The sequence below is a fragment of the Spermophilus citellus genome (genome assembly GCF_964194105.1).
Source record: "Spermophilus citellus genome assembly, chromosome: 5".
NCBI classification, from domain to species: Eukaryota; Metazoa; Chordata; class Mammalia; order Rodentia; family Sciuridae; genus Spermophilus; species Spermophilus citellus.
Window position 1 is genome coordinate 46,488,542 of NC_138186.1, and position 22,339 is coordinate 46,510,880.

Consider the following 22,339-nt stretch of genomic DNA (forward strand, 5'->3'; position numbering starts at 1 on the left):
TTGTAAAAATAAGGGAATTGAACTGATTTCTAAGCTCTCTTTTAGTACTATAATATCATTTCTCAATTCTTTTCTACCACCTAGCAGGTATAATTCTTCATTTAGTGAAATGATTCTCCTCTGGTAAAATAGTTTAAAAACACTGAAATATTTTGTAGGGTATTGAAATAAAATTAGATGGTCTACTTGTAATTAAGTGTATCTAAATATGTAGCAGTAAATGCCTAGAACTTCTCCAAAAATCATAGTTAATTGTAAATGTTACTGACTGAAAACATGAGTCAAGTACTTTCAAGCAGTGTTTGATGCTAATCTTATAAGAAAGATTAAATTCAGAGATGGGGTCTAAATTGCATCCTTACAAAACAGAATTGCATGAAGATTTTTCTAAAAGATAGGAGGGAAATAAGAGGAAGAAGATAAATTTGCTTCAGGTTTGGTAACTCATTTCACTTCTTGAAGCAGACAGAATTAAATAGCAGAAGTTAATTTCATACACTATGATTTATTTTCAGGTAGGAAGACTCAACTCATGGCAGAGTAGACAGGAAGAGAAAAAATGGTCAGACCAACTTATCTTTCCTCTCTGTGAGAAGAATGGAGTTTCAGAAAACATGATGATCATTTTGTTGTTGTTGTTTGCATATGAAATAGTCTGGAAAAGACATAAGAGTAGAGAAAATGTTAGGAAATATTCAGTAGGAATTTTCCTGAAAGATGACATCAGTGCTGGCCACAAATTAAGTACTGTTTTTAGGTGACATAATATCCTATTGGGGGGCTGGGCTATAGGTCAGTGGTAGAGTGCTGCCTCGCACATGTGAGGTGCTGGGTTCCATCCTCAGCACCACATAAAACTAAATGAATGAAATAAAGTTATTGTGTCAACTACAACTAAAAAATATTAAAAATAAGAAAAGCTATTGTGTCCATCTACAACTAAAAAAAATTTAAAATATCCTAATGATATGTCTCATTAGGAGATGAATTCTAGAGTAAAACCATCATTCATAAATTTTACTCAAGACATTGTGTTTTTAAAATATTTGTTTTAATTGTAGGTGAACACAATACCATTATTTTTATTTGTATGTGGTGCTGAGGATACAACTCAGTGCCTTCCACATGCTACAACCCAAGCCCAGACTTTCAGTTTTAAATAATGTCAAATATTGGAGTTTTTTTTCTTTATGAGGCAAATAAACATTTCTATACTAAAGTCATAATAATTTTCATTGACTTCACTTAAATAATAATGATTTAGTTAAACTATCTCTGAAGGATAATATTGAGGAACTCTCTTACTGAAATAATATTTCTTATATCTAATAAATGGAGGAGTCAATGCCTTCCCTTTAGGCTCCATATAGGTGCTGATAAAAGTCAAAGTACTGGCATAAAATGAGACCATATTAAGAGTATTATGACTGGATATATGGTTCATGTGCCAAAGTCAGAGATTTTATAAATCTATCGCAGACCTTCATTGGTATTTCTGAATTGCCCATAATCACATAACTAGTTTTTGATATTGTTTTTGTTTAAACAATAAGTTTTTCTCCTTATTTTCAGTGCTAAGGATCACACACTGGACTCATGCATGTTAAGTGGGCACCCCTCAACTGAGTTACATCCCAAGCACTAATTTAAAAAAAAAATTGTGTCAAAAGAATAGCAACATAAATGATGGTATTACTTACCAAACAGAAAAATAAATGCTAAACAAATACATGATAATTGATAATTCACTGAATATATTTTGTAACTCATTCATTCATCCATTCATTAACATGTTTTTTTTTATTTTAATCTTATATTTTAGTTGAACAATATACCTTTGTTTATTTTATTTCTTTTTATGAGGTGCTGAGGATTGAACCCAAGTCCTCACATGTGCTAGGTGAAGACTCTGCCGCTGAGCCACAACCCCAGTCCTAACATTCGATATTTTTTTTAAAAATATATATTCTTTTTAAATACATTTTATTTTTTATTTATTTTTATGTAGTCTGAGGATCGAACCCAGGGCCTTGCATGTGCAAAGCAAGCGCTCTACCACTGAGCCACAACCCCAGCTCCCTAACATGCAATTTTCAATGTCTATGTTTTATCCTAACTTGGCATTGTACCACAGTTAAATATGGACTTCTTTGTTTATTTCTGTCTCCTCCAATTTTCAACCTTACTCCCCAGCCCATGTACTTTAATTCATGCTTCAGTGTATTTAAATTTAAGATAAACCTTGCCACTGAGATATAAAATATTTTAATTGCCTTTTGGCTAAGCACAGTATTTCCTTTTAGGCTATTTTATTATTTTATGTTTGCAGTCATTTTCAAAATGTACTTCTTACTTTTTAAATAAAGTACACAAAATTATAAAACCTGTGTCTTAGAACCCTATATCTATGGGCTGTCTTCCATGTCTTCATTCTGTGTTTTGTTTGTGTGCATGTCAGAGTGTGCAGGTGAATGCAGAAGCTTGTAAGTGCTAAGTATAGGAATTATTGTACACACAGCTAGTTCATGTGATTTTCCTTAAAATAGATGTATATTTAATTCTGCTATTATGACTCAGAGTTCCAGGAATTGAAAATACAAGATTGCAATTTCAAAGTATGTAATGATTACAAGCTTAATTACAGCTTCTGTAAAGAGCCTATCAATTTCTGACTTTCCATTTTCTTTATCTTATAGCTACTTGGGTCTCAACTTAGTTGGGCAATTTTTTTTTAAATGTTAGCTGTCAAAAGTAAAGCAGATCCTGTTTTTAAGTAATTCTCTCTGGAGTTAACATGTGTCCCTAAGTGAAAAGCAACTCCATAGAAGACTCACCGCCCCACACCTTCCTGAAGCTCTTATTTTATTAAGGACATTTTGCTAGTTTTCTACCTTCAAAAATAAAGTTTTCATATTTTACTGCTTTTAACATTTCTTTTTTCCTCAGATAAAACTTTTGTCTGAGTTGTCCATAAAGTATATTCTAGAACCATTTCTCTTGAATGAATATGTGTGTGTATTTATGTGTATGTGTACACACACACACACACACACACACACACACACACACAGTTTTAGGGTAAATCTTTAAAGATTTAGAGAAAAATTGAAAAGACAGAACAAAATTCCACTCCAATGGTGAGATACTTGACTTTTACCTTTTGTCCTTCATTTATTTTATGTTCCAATTCCAATATTATGCCTGCATAATCTTAGATTTATTTTTAAATTGTGTTAGCTTAGCAATATAGTATTATTCTTTTTACTACTATTTTCAACTTAAATAGCAGAATGATAGCTTCAATACACAAGAGTAAAAATCAAATTTTTATTTTCACACTCAATTTATAAACATTCTTCATTCTGGACACATTTGCTTCAGTTTATGTCAAACATTTACAAAATATAGAAAGGCAAATTTAGGGTCAGTATGACTGGTCATCATCAGTGCAAATTTTACTACTATAAAATTTGAATTTTTTTACAGTATAGACAATTCACACTATTAATAAGCATGGTTTGAAAGTAATATTAATACTTTACTTACAAAATTCAAAATTAAAAAGCTATAAAATGTAGAAAACTTAAAAAAAATAAATATTAATGATAAAATGCTATAAAATGTTTTCCATGATACTGTAGAATAAAATAAAAACTTACTACAATAAGGATATTTCTGTATTGGCAGGCATTTAGTTAAAATCATTTATTATCTTTTGAGCAATGGGAAGAAAATCTGTATTATGAAATCACTAACCAAAAGAAGTCAAAAATGGGTCTAGTGACGTGAAATAAGCCTCAGAACAAAAACTTCTATGTGAGATAGAACGCATATTACCTGATTAACAGAAAAATTCCATAAGTCTTAACAATCCTAAATTTGCATGTTCTCCCCAAAAGTTTTAAATATTTTAAGCATAATTGATAGAACTATAAGCAAACTATTTAAATCCAATGACAAATATGGAAATTTCAACAGCACTTGTTCAACAATGCATAGAAAACTTACACAGAAATTCAGCAAATTCATAGAAGAAAATGACTTTTACAAAATCATCAGCTATTTACAGAAAAATCCCACCAAGAGCAAAAAGGGCACTTCTCAAATGCACACAGAATATTCAACAATCTAGACCATAGGTAAAACAAACCTCAAAATACCATACAAAGTATGTGTTCATTAGTAATGGGGCTGGGATAATAGGTCAGTGGTACAGCACTCACATTGCCTACTTGAGGCACTGGGTCTATTTGTGGGCAACACACATATACACACAGGAGAAAGAGATACAGTTAATGTGTAATATCCCTACAATTTGGCAATAAAAGAGCACAACTATAAATAATCCATGAATCCAAGGTACAAATAGAATTTTTAAAAATTTAGACTAGGTTGAAGATACAAGTAAAATCTATGGAGTGCTTTTATATAGTGTTGAGAGGAATGTGTGTAGCATTAATGTTTCTATTAGAATGAAAATAGTTTAAAAATAATTAACCTGAGCATTCACAGTGAAAAAAGAAAACATTAAATCTATGGCAAAATATTAAAAATATGAAGCTCAAATCAGTAAAACAGACAAAATAATATGAATAAATAAAAATCAATGTAAACCTGGATATTAAAGCAACCTCCATAATTGATAAATTTTTAACCATACTGATTGAAAGACGTGGGACAAAATTTGTCAATATCTTACATAAAAGAAGAGGCACCTTCAATGACCCTACAGAGATTGATATGAAAATGATATAATACTAGAGAACTCTTGATCCCCAAATTTGGAAATTTATGTAAAACACATAAATTCCAGGAAATAGATTTTCTCTTGGTCATTTAAAATAACAAGGTAATTTGAACTGGCAACCATCCTTCCTCAGCTTCCCAATAACCAGGATTACAGGTATGTGCCACCATGTATTGCCTGAGTCTAATTTTTAAATCAATTTTTTGAATAAATAATATGTGAAATCATATGAAGAAAATAAAATCCTATTTGTATTGATATATATGAATAAGTACACCTTGCTAAAAGGTCCCTGTAGTATAAGTAGTTTCCTGCTTATACTGGCGGGTGAATTCCTAGTTAGTGACAGGACTGCGCAGCCAAGCAGTTCTTAATAGCAGGCTCTACTCACAGGTATTCAAGCAGACCACAGAAGCTCACCACCAATTTTGTTTTACAGGGATAGGGGGTGCTGAGTATGCTGAATCCAAAGGCCGAAATCTGTCTCCTAACATTGCACAGAAGTTTGGTGCTTGAGTGTGCGCAGCTAGCGTGTACATACCTCTTTTGTCAAAGCTATTGGTTCTACTTTATGCTAATAAGGATTTGGAAAAAGTAGCAACACTGTTGGTCCAAATTTATGAATTGTCTCTGCCACCATGCCCCCTGAGGGCATGGCACTTCAGGGCAGGGCACTTGAGCTAACTTTCCCTGCCACCATTAGCACAGCTGCTGCAGTAGCTGTGTTTTGATCACAGGAGCAGCTGTGGTCACTGCTGCCAAGGCTGCCTCCACCACCACCACAGCAGTGAGTCCCACAGCCAGCTCTGCCTCAGCAGGAAGCCTCAGTCACAGAGCCTCCACAGCAGGGAGCAAATGCCACTAGGGCAGGCAGGAAGCCACAGTGGCTGCCACCAGAGCACAGAGCCTCTGCCACTGCCGCTGCCAATGCCAACACCACATCAGGGAGCCCCATCGCCGCTGCCCCCACAGTAGAGAGGAGCTGCTGCTGCCGCCACCACAGAAGGGAGCTGACACCACTGTCGCTGCCACCAGAGCACAGGAACGTTGAAGCTAAGGCCATTGCAGCCGCCGCCGCCATCACTACCACCAGAGCACAGACTCAACAGGCGCTGCTGCAGCCGCTGCTAGAGCACAGGAATGTTGGAGCCAGAACACAGCAACTGTTGAAGCCAACACCTTGCCTCCTTGGGAGCGCAGGAAACGCCCCTGCCACTTCCATAGCAGGGAGCTGAGGCCACCTTCGCTGCCACCAGAACACCGAGCCAACGCCACTACCACTGCTGCCGCTAGAGCATAAGAACCTTGGGGCCAAGGTCGCCGGCCGCAGCCACAGCAGTGCCGGAACCCTTGGAACCAATGCCTCTTCCGGAAAGCAGGAATCGCCACCGCCTCCAGAGCCCCAGAGCACGGAGCCAACGCCGCCAGAGCCCAGAAACTGTTGGGAGCCAAAGCCTAGTCCGAAGCGTAGGAACCGCTGACGCCGCCTCACGGAGCCATCCTCGCCACCAAGAACACAAAGTCGCCACTGCTGCCAGAACACAGGAAACGCTGGAGCAAATGCCGCTGCTGCCACCAGATCAAGAAGCCAATGCCAGCGCCATCGCTTCTGCCAGAGCACAGGAACTACTGGAGCTAACACCTTGTTGAGCCACTACGCTGCAACCCACGACGCTGCTGCTGCTGGAGCCAAGAGCCAATGCCGCAGCCTTGCTGCCACCATAGCAAAGGTCCACTGCAGCCAAAGCCACCTCCAGGACGCAGAAGCTGTCACTGTCACTGCAACCACCTTTAGAGCACAGGAGGCAAAGCCACCTGCTGCGTCCTGAGCGCCAGAGCCCCCGCAGGCATCACCAGATAGCTGGAGACAAGGACTCTGCTATCTCGGCTTCCAGGAAGCACAAGAGCTTCAGGAAGGCAGGAGCCCCAGCCGCCACAGTCGCTGCAGCCGCCAGACCTTAAAGCGGCTCATGACAGGATCCAAGCCAAATGAATTCTGTGCAAGGCTTTGCTGTGGCCTCCATGGGGTAAGGGAGGCATGAGGGAGGACAGTCTCTGCTGCTCCCACCGCGTGATCGCACAAGCATTCTTGCTTTGTCTCTCAGGGTTGGAGACCCAGCAGAAATTGGAGAACAACCTGAAAAAGGTGGTAGGTACTGGGACCTAATCGCAAAGGGTGCAGGTGCCTTGGGTGGGAGACTGAAGTTTCTCTAGAGGTGCCACTTGGTGACAGGACCCGCCACGTTAGAAGGGGGCTTACCCTTTGTGGGTGTCTACCTCAGCAGGGCTGGAGGGGTGACCTGTGAGTTTGGGGTCTGTGGGGCTAGAGGCAAGGTGTACCTCTGGCATCTTTAAGATCTGTGTAGGGGGCTGGTCTTGTGTCTCAGTGGTAGAGGGCTCGCCTAGCAAGTGTGAGGCACTGGGTTCAATCCTCAGTACCACATAAAAATGAAATAAAGGAACTGTGTCCACCACCTACAGCTAAAAAAAAAATATATATATATATAGGGGCTGGGATGTGGCTCAAGCGGTAGCACGCTCGCCTGGCATGCGTGTGGCCCGGGTTGGATCCTCAGCACCACATACAAACAAAGATGTTGTGTCCGCTGAAAACTGAAAAATGAATATTAAAATTCTCTCTCTCTCTCTCCCTCCCCTCTCTCTCTCAAAAAAAAAAAAAAAGATATATGTAGGGTCAGATGCAGCATGAGGATCATTCAGGTGGGAGGCATGCCTTGAGGTGTCCCGGTGGAAGCCTGTTTTGTGATGGAACGTGTGTGGGTCTCAGTAATGTGATCTTAAAGGAGAGACAAGCTCCTCGGGAGGGAGGATGTTTAAAGGGGTTGCCAAAAGTGTCCCAGCCTTCAGCAAAGGAGAGAGTTTCAGTTTGGGAACATAAAGACTCCCTCCTGCACCTCCACATTCTCAGTCCTTAGAACCATCTCCAGGAAGCTCCCTCACTGAGGGTACCAAGTCATAATCTGGAATGCTCTCTTGTTAGGCAGGTCTTCTGCTCTTTACCCCCCCCCCCCACACACACACACACACAGGAAGATGACAGGCTTCTGCTGCTCCTCTGCCTTTTCACTCTCCCTTGGGCCAGCCTGAAGCTAGGTCTGACCTCTGGATTCATAACAATCACCTCCCAGGTACCTGTAGATGTAGGGAGTGTTTATAGTTGTAGGGGCTAAGGAAAACATTTCCATACAGAAAGGACTGAATCAATAAGTATGTGTGAATCAATAAGGCTATGAGTGAATATGTGTGAGTATGTGTGAATCAATAAGGCTATGATTGTGTGTGTATTTGTGTGGGTGTGTGAGTACACACACATGGCTGTGTGTGTGAGGACATGTGGGTGGAGTATGTGAGAACATATATGCGTTTGTCTGGAGATGTCCAAGTGTATATCTAGGTATTGTGTGTATGTGAATCTGTGTGTGTGATCTATTTCTGTGAGTCTGTATTTGTATGAAGTGTGAATATGTGTGAATCAATAAGGGTATGATTATGTATTTGTGTGGAGTGTGTGTGTAGCCCTTCCCTTGTCAGCCCCCCATCACTCAGCCTGGCCTACATTGCCATGTTTGCATCTTAGGAATTGTAAGCCCAAGATTATGCATGGCTGTAGACCTTGTGGGCCAACCTGCTCCTTGTGTGTGCATGGGTGTGCTTGTGTGTGTGTGCATGTGTGCATTAGGGGTTGAAGCATGTAGTGGAAGAGCACAATGAAGGAGCCCCTTTCTGTGTGGAGGAAGATAGCCCCCTAGGGCAGCCTGGAGACTGGGATCTGTTGCTGCCCTCCTTGCAGGGAGCATGAGTGTGTATGTGTCTCTGTGTGTGGATTTTCCTTTTTTGTGTTATGAGTCAGATCCAGGGCTGTTTGTAATCCCAGTGTTTTCCAATAAGGAAATATACAAGATATCTGGGATCCCTCAGAATGGCCCAGGTTTGTCAGGAAATTGCAGGCTAGTCCAAATGAGAAGGGCAGAATTGAGAAATGGCACATGGGAGAGTGTCAGCAAAGTTTCTGGGAGGGCTCTGGCTCAGGTTCTGGTCCTAGATTTTCCACCAGCTTCCTCAGAACTGTGCCCTAATTTCTTTCCTTCTCTAGGACTCAATTTATTATATGCAGGATGAGTTTATCCTGATGTCCCAGTCTGGTCCTTGTCAGTGCAGCTTGGTTTAGAGAACAGGCTGTGGGTTTTGCATTGCCCCTAGTGGCCAGAGTCCTGGGCCTCTGTCCTGGGGTCCGAAAGGTTTAGGGTTGGAATAAGCTTCCTGTGTGGCTATAGGCTGAGAGCTACTCATACTCAAAGAGACCTCTAGTCGCCCTGCTTGGTGTCTTGGAGGGGCAGGGGCCTAACCTCGCTACATTGGACAGATCTGTTGAACTCCAGATCTGGAATCACAGTTGCAAATTTGTGGTGCTTTCAATATCTGGAATTGGTGGGGGCCCTCATTTTAGGAATAAGAGTTTCCATTTACAAGTGAATAGTATGCACCATACTCTCAAGTATACAATAGACTTATGAGGTGGGTAGTTTGTCCCCATTTCACAGAGAGATCAACTGAGGCTCACAGGGGGAAATGACTTGCCCAAGAGCATCCCGTCAAAAAGGGGCAGATTTAGGACTTACTTCCCAGGTCTGTCTGTCATCAGAGCCAAGCTCTTACCCACTGTCCTGATACCACAAATGTTTCTATCCAATCCCACACATCGCCACATCCTTGGAATGTGAGGGGGGGCATAATTTGTAATGTATAGATTGTAATCCTGGGCCCTGAGAGAGTAAGCAATGATCCAGTGGAGGGAAACTGTTTCAAATTTTCAATCTTTGAGCTCTCTTTTGAGCATGGGTTCCCTAAGGGCTTGGTTAAAAAACATCTATGTCCCTCAAAGCAGACCTCCTCCATTCTTTTGTGCCTTTACTTATCTCCTTGGCAAGAGACATCTATTCCAATGTCAGAGGGCCAGTTTTCAGTGGGATAGTATTGAAAGCTCTTGTTCAGAAATTTGAGCACCAAATCAGGTCTTCCCTCTTCCCTCCCTCTGGGTTCAGAGGAGCTGTTTCCCTGATTGTCAGTGCCTCACCCTTTTTTTTTTCCTGAAAGGTGAGTCTTAATCAGTTTTTCTAGATAAGCTGGACAACTTCCAAGTTTGGCCTGACCCTCGGCAGCCATTAAGGGCTAGAAAATATGTCTAGTGCTGACCTAGAAACCCATCAGGACCCAGGACCAGTGAAGCAGGTTAAGAAGGTACTTCAGGCTCAGGCAGAGCTGTATTAAAATCCTGGAGGCTTTTAAAAATTTTTAAATTTGTTCTATATAGTTGTACAAGTAGACAGTAGAATGTATTCAGACAGCAGAATGCATTTCAATTCACTGTACAAAAATGAAGTGCAACATTTCAATTCTCTGGTTATACATGGTATAGTAATGTACCATTTGTGCAATGACACCTGTACTAGGGGTAATGATGTCCAATTTAATTCCACCATCTTTCCTATCCTCATAATCCCTTCCCACTGTCTCCTTTGTCCAATCTAAAGTTCTTTCATTTTTTGTATGGCCCCTTCTCCATCATAGATCAGCTCCATTAATCAGAGAAAACACCTGGCCTTTAGTTTTTTGGGATTGGATTACTTCACTTATCATCATATTCTCAATCTTCATCCATTTAACTAAAATTGCCATAATTTTATTCTCTTTTAAGGCTGAGTAATATTCCTTTGTGTGAATATACCACAGTTTCTTTATCCATTCATCTATTAATGGTCATCTAGGTCAGTTCTACAGTTTAACTATTGTGAATTCAGTGGCTATAAACATTGGTGTGGCCATATCACTAGAGTATGCTGATTTTAAGTCCTTTGGGTATAGACCAAAGAGTGGGATAGCTGGGTCAAATGGTGATTCCATTCCAAGTTTTCTGAGGAATCTCCATCCTGCTTTTCAAAGTGGTTGCATTAGTTTGCAACCACCAGTAATATATGAGTGTACCTTTTCCCCCACATCCTATCTGACACTTATTATTACTTGTATTTTTCATAACTTCCATTCTGACTGGGTTGAAATGAAATTTTAAAGTAGTTTTGATTTAAATTTTTCTAACCACTAAAGATGTTGATTGCTTGTATATCAATACAAATACAAATAATCAATTTGTGGATTTCTTGTATATCTTCTGAGAAATTTCTGTTCAGTTTCTTAGCCCATATATTGTTTGGATTGTTTTTTTCTTTGTTTGATTTTAAGTTTTTTGAGTTCTTTAAATATACTGGAGATTAGTGCTCAATCTGATGTATGTGTGGTAAAACTACATTCCCATACTGTAGGCTCTCTCTTTACCTCGATGATTATCTATCTCTTTTGCTGAGAAGATGTTTTACTTTGAATCCATCCCATTTAGTGATTCTTGCTTTTGTTTCTTGTGCTTTAGGACTCTTGTTAAGGAAGTTGGGTCCTAATCTGACATGATGAAATTTGGGCCTACTTTTTCTTATATTAGGGGTAGGATATCTGTGAGTTTTGTGTGTATTGAGAGATGGAGGTTAATTTGATCTTGCTACATATGGATTTCCAGTTTTCCCAGCACTGTTTGTTGAAGAGGCTATATATGTTTTTGTTGCCTTTGTCTAGTATGAGATAACTATTTATGTGGGTTGATTTCTGTGTCTCTATTCTGTACCATTGGTCTACATGTCTATTTTGGTGCCAATATCATGGTGTTTTTGTTACTATTGCTCTATAGTATAGCTTAAGGTCTGGTATTGTGATGCCTCCTGCTTCACTTTTCTTGCTAAAGATTGCTTTGGCTATTCTGGGTCTGTTATTTTGAAGTGAACTGTCACATGAGTTCAGGTGTTGAATTTTCTACCTGTGGCATCAAGTTGACACCAAAAGGTTTCAGATTTTGGATTTGTGGATTGGGATGCTTAATCTGCAATGGTAAAATTGGAAAGTCTGCTGTCATCTGACGCTAATGTACCCCATGCCCACTATGCTCCTTCTAGCTGTCATATGTGCACATCCTCTTCTTAAGTAAATGATTCTCACTTCTTTTAAATTTTTTCATATGCATGTTTAGGGTTCAGAGGAAATGTGGGGACTGTAGTTGCTTTGATGTGTTGTCTGGAACAAATTTCCTGACATGCCTCAGCCTCTCACCTGTAAAGTGGCTTGGCCCATTGATGAGGATGGACTTTGTGCTAACATTCAGTGTCTTATTCCTCACTTCTTGTGGAAGTATTACTTGGCACCATTCCAAGAAGACCCCAAGCCAGGTCTCTTTAACTTCCCACCACAGCCCATTGAGGAGAACCATCATCTTGTTTACTTGATATGTGAGGACCCAAAGGCACATGTTAATCAGGCTGCTTTGAGATCACCCAGCTAGTCCATGGAGCAGTTAGAATTGAAGCACTACTTTTACAGGCTCTTGTGGTCCTGGCATATAGAGAGCAGCAGGAAAGAGCTTTGGATTTTTGTATTGGTCACTGGAAACATGGCTTGGATCAGGTACATTCAAAGAAACAAATGAGGCAGAAAGGTACATTTATCTCAGTCTATGGAGGACTAAAACCTTCCCACATCATTTAACTCACCTGAACAATTATCAGGAAGCTATAGATTGTATGGGCATGATAGGGTTTACTTAAAGCTATCATTCAAGATGTTTGAGCTGATATCAAGAACAAGGGTGGATATTGTCTGCTAGATGTCTAAGGGGATAATATTTGAGCTGAGATCTGAAGGAAGAGAGGACATAGACAACTGCAGATAGGGTGTTCCTGGCAGAAGGATAAGCCATATGCAAAGACCTTGAATTGGGAATAGACAAAAGCAAGGAGGCCTGTGAAACGAGAGCAGAGTGAAGGAGAGTGAAGATGTCATGCAGAGCTTGTGGCTGCTGAAGTCTTTGGCTCTGGGGGAGTATTGGGCAGAAGATAAAGTGCAAGTATTAGGGATGAGTGGGGAGTAAGCAAGGATGCCAGGTTATCAGGCAAGAGAAGAAACTTCTGCCTGATCTCCACAGAGCTTTTGATTCTGGGTTGGGAACCCCAGGTCCTCCCTCCACTCCCCACCATGTGGAGATGATGTTTCCTAATGCTTGTCCATTGAATGTGTGCAGAACTTCCAAATGGGTAATTTCTGATCCCCCTGATGCCTGTAGGAGGGCAGAAATTTAGCTTATTAATAATACATACCCATCTGTCTGATGCTTATTGAGACTCTTTCTTGGCTCTGGCAGCACAGCTCCTGAGAGGTCCACATAGTGATGGCTATCTGTGGCAAACTTGATTGCCCTTGTTCTCAGTGAGGAGAGTGGCAGGAGGGACCTTGCTTTCTTACTTGCTTTTGTCTCCAGTTCCATCCAGCTGTGTCTCCCTTCAGAAGCCTCATGGAGTGGGAACATTTTGTAGGAGTCTAGCATAAAGGAAAGGGCATGTTTATTGCCACCTTAGCCTGTAATTGCTAAGGCTTCAGAACAGTGATGAGCCATGAATAGGCCTGAGTTCTTGTTCTGAGGTCTGTTTCTAACAACCATGTGACTCCCAGTTGGTCCCTGCTCAGCCTCCTGTTCCTTTTTTCTAAGCAGAAGAGTTTGCAGAGCTGTAGGAGCCTGAATGCCTCAGCTTATGTGATTGGCCTGTGCCACCCTCTGTGACCAGGTCCTCATTGTTTCTGTACTTTGAATTTGCCAAATCTGTATTTAAGATTTATAAAACTCAGTAGCTGATAAGATTTTGGGAGTCTTGTTTCCCTCCAGTTAAACCAGGGCTCAGTTAAAGCCTTTAGCTCTTCATCTTAAGGAACTAAAGGCTTAAAAAGAGGACACACCATAAGATTGATTACTAGGGTTGTTTTCTTGCTCATGAGTTGTTTTGAGTTCCTTAATATGTTTCTGTTTATTTTATTGATTGTTTCTCTTGCTGTGCTGGAGAGCTTGTTGGTTTGATACAATCTCATTTGTGCTTCTTCTCCTTTTTTTTTTTTTTTTGTTATGTGTATTTTGGGGTTTATATTCCAAAAAATGTTTGCCCAGATCCAGTTTCATAGAGCTTTATTCTTTTTCTTCAAATAATTTTGCACTGTCAAGTATTCTATTTAGGCCTTAAACGAATTTGAGATAATTTTTTAATATTGTCTAAATTTCATACATTTGCATTTGGATGTCCTGTTTTCCTAGCACCATTTATTGCTATCCTGGGGTTTTCTTTCTCTCTCATCTTGGAAAATTCCTTACACTTATTTTGTTCTGGTTCTCATTATATTTACAACAACCTCTTTCTTAGTTTACAGTATTTTTTGAGAGAGAGAGAGAGAGAGAGAGAGAGAGAGAGAGAGAATTTTTTAATATTTATTTTCTAGTTTTCGGCGGACACAACATCTTTGTTTGTATGTGGTGCTGAGGATCGAACCCGGGCCGCACGCATGCCAGGCGAGGGCGCTACCACTTGAGCTACATCCCCAGCCCAGTTTACAGTATTTTTTTCACAAGACATGTACATTAGTACCTAACTACGGAAGAACACATGAAATTTTCAGTTTGGGCTCTAATAACATTTCCATTCAGTCTACAACGTTTCTTTCCGCATTCTTGTAGTCATGTCTGCAGGTGATGGATTCTTCTCCTTAGTATGAAGGTGTTTCCAGTTTGTCATTATTCCTGAAGGATATTTTTGTTGGATAGAGAATTCAGTGTCCTCTGAATAGAGGATTTCATTTTCATTTGACTTCTTTAGATTTTCTTTGTATCTTTGGTTTTCAATAGCTTGATTACATACTTTGAAGTTCTTTTTTTTTTTGAGAGGGGGAGGTTCACTCAGTTTCTTGATTCTATATGTTTATCTATTTTACATGGATATGTTTAGTCATTATTTCATTAATTTTGAAGGACCTATTCACCCCTCAGATTTTGGAACTCCAGTTATCCTTATGCTTGACTTTTTGATATTGTTGTTTAGGTCCATTATGTTCAGTCCATCTGTTTGTTCAGTCTCTTTTCTGTTTTTCACGTTGTGTAGTTTCCATTGATACAGTTCATTCTCACTGACTCTTCATTCTTTTATTTCCATTTAGCTATGAAGATTACCCACTGACTCTTTCATTGCAGATAATGTATTCATTAGCTTTAAAATTCTCATTTTTAAAGTAAATTTCTATTTCTATGGATGTTTTGAAGGGTTTCAAAAAGGCATTTCCTAAAATATCTTCTGTGTTTTGGGTAAAACATGGATTTCAGACAAGAGATTAATGTCTGAGAGACTTGTTAAACTTTTGTCACCTCTATGCTTACTATCGCAACAACCTGCATGCAGACAGTGCTAATCAAGTTGGAAAGGAAGGCATCTATTCAGGAAAATAGTGAAAATGGAATAGACACAATTTGTCCATCGGTTATTTATTAATGGATGAAAAAGATGAGTACTGTTTACTATGTAGGATTGATAATGCTGTCATTAATCTGGATGCACTATAGGTGAGTAGTATACTTTAAGGAAATTTTTGAATTGAATTACAAACATGTTGCACTCAAATGCTGGCCAATATAAGTCAGTAGGAAATTGGAAAATTAAAGAGGAGCTATGAGGAAGAGGTCTAGAAATGTAGATTTAACTGTTTAGCAGAGAAGCAAAATGAGTCTTATAATACAACCATGCAAATAATAGAAACATCAGAGGTCATTCTTTGAAAGAAGAAGAATCAGCATAAAATCTGAGAATTTCAAAGAAAGTTATAAAAACCAGAAGATTGAGGTATACCAGAGGTCAAAAGTGAGAAATTTGTAGTCTGAAGGATTTGCCAGTGTCTTCTTGAACACACATAAAAAATTCAGCAAACAGATGTACTCCTCCTCCTCAATCTAAAGCATGCCAATATTTAAGTAATGAGGATCTTCCCTAGCAATACCAAAAAAATTTAATTTTGTTATAGAGATTAATGTAAAAGTCCTACTCCAAGGAAGAGCAAAGAGGATGCACTGGAGGTAATAGAGGGGGTGTGTCCAGGCCATGTTTTAAAACTTTTCTCAGAGGTGAGAATAGATCAATATAATGGTAGCTGGTTGCTTAAAGTGTGCAGAAGGCGAACAGAAGCAGCTATTAGATTGGCTGGGTATGACTGGAAACAAAGCTATGGAGAGAATAATGGGTGTGGTGGTACGGTTTTAGAGTACATAGATAAAATTGAATTGAGGATATTAGGTTACAAACATTAAGGGGTATTTTTGCTTCTATTACAGGACAGGAAGAGAGGTAGTTATGGAGAAATTTTCTCAGGGAGAAAAGTCAGTCTATATTGGAGGAAGTCGGGAATGTAAGACATTTGAGTATGAAAGTTAAAGAGGGAGGTTGCTGTTTCTACTCTCAGTTATGGGATAGAAAATATTTGGAAAGAAAACTTTCTTCATACAACAAATATAAAAGCTAGTTCCTCCCCTACCCAACTATTTGAAGGTATTTGAGAATCAATAAGAGGATGAATATCTAGGAGAAAATAAATGCTTAGGGAAATAAGGTCAGTTTTTGGAGCAATTTTTCTCTAGTGGATATCTGCTGATTTTTGGAAGATCATCTGAAAAACGGAGCAAGCATTTGATAGCCTCTTAGGGTTAGAGGGATAGGAAGTAGAACTCCGGCCCTATTAATGTGGTATGTGTGTTCCCTGTGAATCAGTGGTAGGAAGCAGAGTGATCCAGCACGAGAGATAGGTTCAGCATGTGGAGGAGTGTTGCAAAAGGTATCTCCTGAAAGATAATAGAGAGTGGGGATGTAGGTTGGTGCTGTGGCACCAGGTGAGGGAAGAGCTGCTGTGCGGCCAGCAGCGCAGGTGGCAGATTAACAGGAGCCTGTGCCTTGGTGCTGCTTCCTCTGATGGCATAGTGCCTGCCTTCACAGGTGTCCAACTACTACCCAGAATCTGGAATCTCCACTGGCTAGTCAGTTTGGGGACCAGCCGGGGAATGGCCTATGTTGAAAGCTGACTTCATGCCATATTGTTGTTTTTGTTTCTCCAGTACAGGAGTGGGCTGTAAATGAAGGTGGCGGCTCTCAGCACTTTCATCAACTGCCAGGAATGCTCCTTCACTTTCCTCTTGCAGCAAAGAAAGAAGGAAGCCCACAGTGATCACATAATACAGCCCCAGTAATCCATAATAAAGGGAATCCAATTTAAGGCTGAAACAGAAAGAGGCAAGCTGACTGACAGCTGTAGCTTGAGACCTGGACTCTTTCTTCTTCCTCTACTTGACCTGGTTCATTCATCCATTCATTTATTCCCACCCTCCTCTAAGACATGCCAATTCTCTTCTGATTGGGTCCAAGCTAGTTTGGCAGGAAGCCTGAGAGGTCACTTTCACCTTTGACAGATAAGGAACACTAGGTGTACAGGGGCCATGACCTACCCGGACTCTGTCAGACCTTCTGGCTCCCAGTCCCAGACCCATCTGATCCCTCAGACTCACTAAGGGCAAGGTCCTTGAGGAAGTCAAAGCTCCCCTCTTGACAAGGACTCCCATGTAGCTTTTCTGTTTGGGCAGAATGTAGTGTGTGTCTACCTGGAGTCCCTCCTCTTCTAGTGGAGCCTACCTCTTAACTGCCTAGCACTTCCCACAGGCAGCCACCTCCGCATCCTTCCAAAGGGAATTCCCCTACACACAAAGAACAGGAGGGCTACTTACATCCAGGAAAGCCCAGGTCCTCCTTTGGGGAATCCATCAGTTGGAGGCTTCTTACCAGTCCTAAGGCTCCGGAAAGAATGAACTCCCCCACTGCTTGTTCCACCAATGGGAGTCCTCAAAAGGCCTCAGCCTCATTATGCCCTCAAGATGAGGTCAGAGGGTTCTGAGCACTGAGAATTCCAGGATAGGTGGTTGTGGAGTGGGTGACAGTTGATGCAAGGAAGGGACTCCATCTTGTGACATGTCATGAGCATAGTTGTCTTCTATCAAAGAATGGACCCAAGACAGAATTGTCTGTTCCCCAGTTCATATGGGGAATGCACAGAACAGCCCCCAGGAAAAGGCCCTCACACCCTCAGGAGTTTCTATGTATGGGGTTGGTGGTTAGGGAGCCATTTCTGCATAGCTCCTCCTCCTCCTCCTCCTCCTCCTCCTCCTCCTCCTCCTCCTTCTTCTTCTCATTTTTCTGTTTTTTTTACATTGTGGATGGACCCTCATTTTATTAATTGATTGATGTGTTGTGCTTAGAATCCAACACAGTGTCTCACACATGCTAGGCTAGTGCTGTACCACGGTGCCACAATCCCAGCCCTGTGGATAAGTTTTTCAGAGGGAAGTGGGTCAGGGAACACAGTGAACATTGGACAGCCCAGGTAACAAGAAGTTTCTGCATGAGTAGTCAAGGAGACACAAGCTCCAAAGTACCTTGTGGTTCAAAATTCCTTCTGTGGCTCCTGGACTCTTGTCTGTTGTTTCTTCAACCAGTGTTTCTTTGGCATCATCCATCCCAGTGGGAGCTATCTCCTATGTGATCCTGTATCCCTTTCCAGCTTCATCTCCCTCCCCATCCTTCAGACACCATTCCCTTCGGGCATGCCAGTGTCCACCAGGAACTCTGGACTTTGGCTCAGACTGCCCCTTCACTCAGAGTGCCTCTCATCACATTTCTACCACCAAACACATCCTTGTCCTCCCACGTGGCAAACACCCCAACATAGTGGCATATAGTGTTTTCCATAGATTTCCCAGAACCCCATGGTCTCCAGTGGGAGGAGACTTGGAGACTTGTCTAATCCAACTCCCATCAGATAGCAGAGTCATGAGGTTAGGACATCCCTACTCACCATTGAACTGCAATGATCCTGAGCCAGTTACAGGCAAGCCCACCTAAACTTTTTAACCCTCTACTACATTCCAAACAGCACAGAGCAGGGCTGATCTGATCTTTCTAAGTACAGGTGTGAGAGAGCAGAGTTGTAGGATCTGTACCTGCCTCAGGAAGGGTTTCCTCAGCCAGATTTGCACACAATGCACATCAGTGAGTGCCTTGACAGAGGATGCGCTCATGTGGGGAGCAAGCCAGACAAATGTGCATGTCACTGGCCCTGACCTCAGGAACTCACAGTTGGTCCCAGAGGTGAAAAGGATAGTTGCATTGGGGTTGAGAGAGGCAACATGCATTGCAGGTATCCAAAGAAGCCTATAGAAGAAGTCATTGGGCCCAATTCTGCGTGACTCCAGGAAGTAGTTCCCATGTGGTTGGAGCTGCAATTTGGCTTTAGGAAGTATAGGGTAACTGAAGTTTGGGAGCATTTTCTAAAGGTCAGCTCTGGGGTATAACTGGGAGAAATCACTTAATATCAGGCCCTCAGCCTCTGCTTCCTCACCCGGAAAATGAGGGTAATGCCTGCCTGATTCTGACAAAATGGAGGTCACCTAGAAACTTCAGTAGAGAGAAGCAGCTCCTGTGAGGATGTCTGGGGAAACAACCTTTGATGCTAGAGGAATGAGTGGTATGAGTGCCAACAAGGTTTTCTGAGGAGCTATCTCATGAGCACCCTCGGGTTCAGTCAGCTCCCCAGAGCAGGATTGGCACCAAAAGAGGGCTGGTCGTGAGGAGGGAAGGCATGAATTAGGGCAGGCTCTCTGGATTAGGGGTGCCATGGCACCTGCAGAGCAGAAAGAGCCCACAGGCGGGGTTTGGAGCAGCCAGCCCAACCCCTTAGTAGACTCTAGTCCACTCTGGCCACCTGCCCTTTGAAATGCTGTTCGAAATGGGAAACTTCTTCCCAAGGTATCTTTTCTTCCCAAGATATCTTTCTATTTCTTACCCCCTCTGCAGCTCCAAGGGAAAGAGGTGAAATGGCCAAGCACAGGAGACCCAAGAGAGCTCATTCTGCGAAGGCATCCCTGCAATTCACAGTGACACCTCTAGAATGGGCCCTCAGTACTAGCAGAGAGTGGTTACTGACAAATCCTCTCTCATCTATGCACTTCAGAATTTTGGTCAGGGACTAGCTCTTATCGAATCCATCATTCTCAGCATGAGGTGTAGAAGTGTTAGAGAGAGTGGAAAGGAGAGTGAGTTCTTAGGTGCAAAATCATTGGAGTTTGTGCACCTCAACTAGATTGGTTTTCTTTTCCCTATGAAGAAAGCATAGATTTAGTGCTGGGGATGTGGCTCAAGCATTAACATGCTTGCCTGGCATATGTAGGGCACTGGGTTTGATCCTCAGCACCACATAGAAAATAAAATAAAATAAAGATGTTGTGTCCACCGAAAACTGAAAAATAAATATTAAAAATTTCTCTCTTCCCTCTCTCTCTTAAAAAAAAATAGAAAGCATAGATTAATATTGTGTCTCATCATGTATTTCACACAGTGCCTTGGGGAAACAGCCTGCATGCAGAGGACCCACTCCGGAACAGGTAGGTTTCTAAGGAAACACAGAGATCTGAGTTTAAAGCTCTAGGAGACATTTCCAACAAGGGGCTGAAAATTTGAAAATATTGGCCAGGATTCACTGTTTTTGTGCAAGATGGTTTTTCAAAGAGACCTGAGAGGTATTTCCATGGCTTTCTGAGGCCTTGCCATGACACCTGGTTTCAGTATGTGTTCTGGGGGTGCTGGAGCATATTGGAAGGAAACATAATAACACCGCTACATGCCCTAGCCAGTCATTGAAAAAAATCCAAGGAAAACATGGGTAATCTGTCACTTCATGTGCAGATGAGGAAGCATCTCTGGTCAAATGACAGTTGCATTCAAAATGACAACCTCTGTATCTTTCAATGATTACAAAGTGCTGCAGGACTTCACCCTCATTGGTGCTGGTGAAGCCTGAACATGGAGACCTCATAGGTACTGCCCAGGAGTAGGACTGTGAAAGGCTGTGTGGCCTGAGGTCTTAGTGTTCCTGATCCTACAGTTTTTCTTTGGAATTCCTTAGTTAGAGAATGTAATCATTGATACTGTGTGCACACCATAGAAACCAGGGCCTCAAACATGCCCGGCCGGCATTGGACCACTTAGCCACAAGCCCAGCCTCGCCCACCTACAGCTCTTCTCATAGGTTTCCTGTGCTTCTGGAAGATCTGTTCCATTGTGCTGACAGGCTGTTTCCAACAAGCCTGAGAACCAGAATCAAGATGTGGGGAGGGGCATTTGCTGTTATTGTTTCTACCCTAGGTGTTGATTGCTTCTTATTGTCTCTTTTTCAGACCCTCAGTTCCTTCTTTAAGGTTGAGAGGGTGAAAGAGCAAGGTGCAGAAGCAATCAAACAGGTGATGTATCCAAATGAATTGGTATCCTGGATGAAAATGTGTTCTATGAAACCAACCTGAATGCAGAAAGAACCAACATTTTCTGATGTCTCTTTCCTGTCCAAATGAAGAAGTAATCCTATGAGGTAAAAGTGCTAAATTCTTTCCAGAGTGCCATGAGCAAGCTCCTCTTTTCGCTGTCTTGCTCTCACAGAGCTGATCATCTCTTCTTTCCCCCTTTCCACAACTAGTGTCTACGTCTGACTCCAATTCCTCAAGACCTTATGCCTAGAAGACTGTGTGATGCTTCTGATAGGTGTCCTGCTCTCATTTCTTCCCCTCTACATATGTGATGCTCACCAGCTGAGTCCTCTTCAAGTTCTGCCTATCTTATAGGAAACCAGAGCATACTGGTTGACACATAAACTCTAGAACCGGTCTGCCAGTTTTCATCTTCAGTGAATAAAAATAAAGGTTATAATGGGAACCTGCGTTCAAATGTTCCATAACTACTTCTTTCTTCTTTCCTTCCTACCTCCCTCCCTCCTCCCCCTCCTTCCTTCCTTACTTCTTGATGTTTGGAATTCCTAATCCTCCAGGATTCTACAAACATTGACAAAAGGCTTCCTGATTTCTTCCTTCTGTGTGCTTATCACCCAATCTGCTTATTGGGTCACCTTACATGCCTTGATTTCCATTGCCCATTACAATTTCATGTCCAAGTATTTTCTAATTCAAACCCAAGAAGCTGTTTTTGTGGCATTTCATGAACTTCATTTCAGGTATGTGTACTGATTATCAAAATAAAAGTAAAAGTAGCACACTCTGTCAGGCATTATGCCTACTGCTTCCTATCCAGCATTTCATTGCACTCTCACTGAGATGAACTCAAGACCAGTTAGTGAATCTTGTGATTGGGGTTACTCTCTCATAGAGGAACCCTTTTTTTCTTGGCCTCCAGTGTCCCTTAGTGTGAGGTAGGGCTGACACAAGTGCATCTTTACCTTAATCAACAATCAAAGAAACCAATATTCCTTTTCTTTTTCAACATCCACACAGGGCTGTGATTTTAGGTATCCTGTCCTGTGTTTGAGGACCTAGTTTGTCCAAATTGACTTTTTTCCTATGTATTCCTATGCAATAACTGAGATACCTCAGACATCAACTTGGGGACATTTTTGAAGACCTCTGACTTCTTTAGCTCTCCTCTATGAGTAGTGCCTCTTGCCAGGATGGGTCTGTGTCTGGCTGACCTTAATGGCTTCTCTGGGAAGCATTGGAGATAATTGTGTCTGCAATGACCCTCCGCTTTGCAGAAGGTGCACAGGATGGCTTCCTGTTCTCTGGGGTCCTCTCAGTCTCTC

At 41.5% G+C, this 22,339-nt stretch overlaps 1 long non-coding RNA gene across 3 annotated transcripts; it reads left to right on the forward strand.

The window, feature by feature from the left end:
- The first annotated feature begins 5,137 nt into the window (after positions 1-5,137).
- LOC308648988 lies at positions 5,138-22,067 on the forward strand. 3 transcript variants are annotated; one of them, XR_014021949.1, is made up of 4 exons: positions 5,138-6,896; positions 7,431-7,713; positions 20,096-20,141; positions 20,934-22,067. It is a non-coding gene; the product is annotated as an uncharacterized lncRNA (long non-coding RNA). The 3 variants fall into 3 exon arrangements; XR_014021950.1 differs by having other exon boundaries at positions 7,431-7,522; XR_014021951.1 differs by lacking the exon at positions 7,431-7,713.
- Positions 22,068-22,339: the final 272 nt, after the last annotated feature.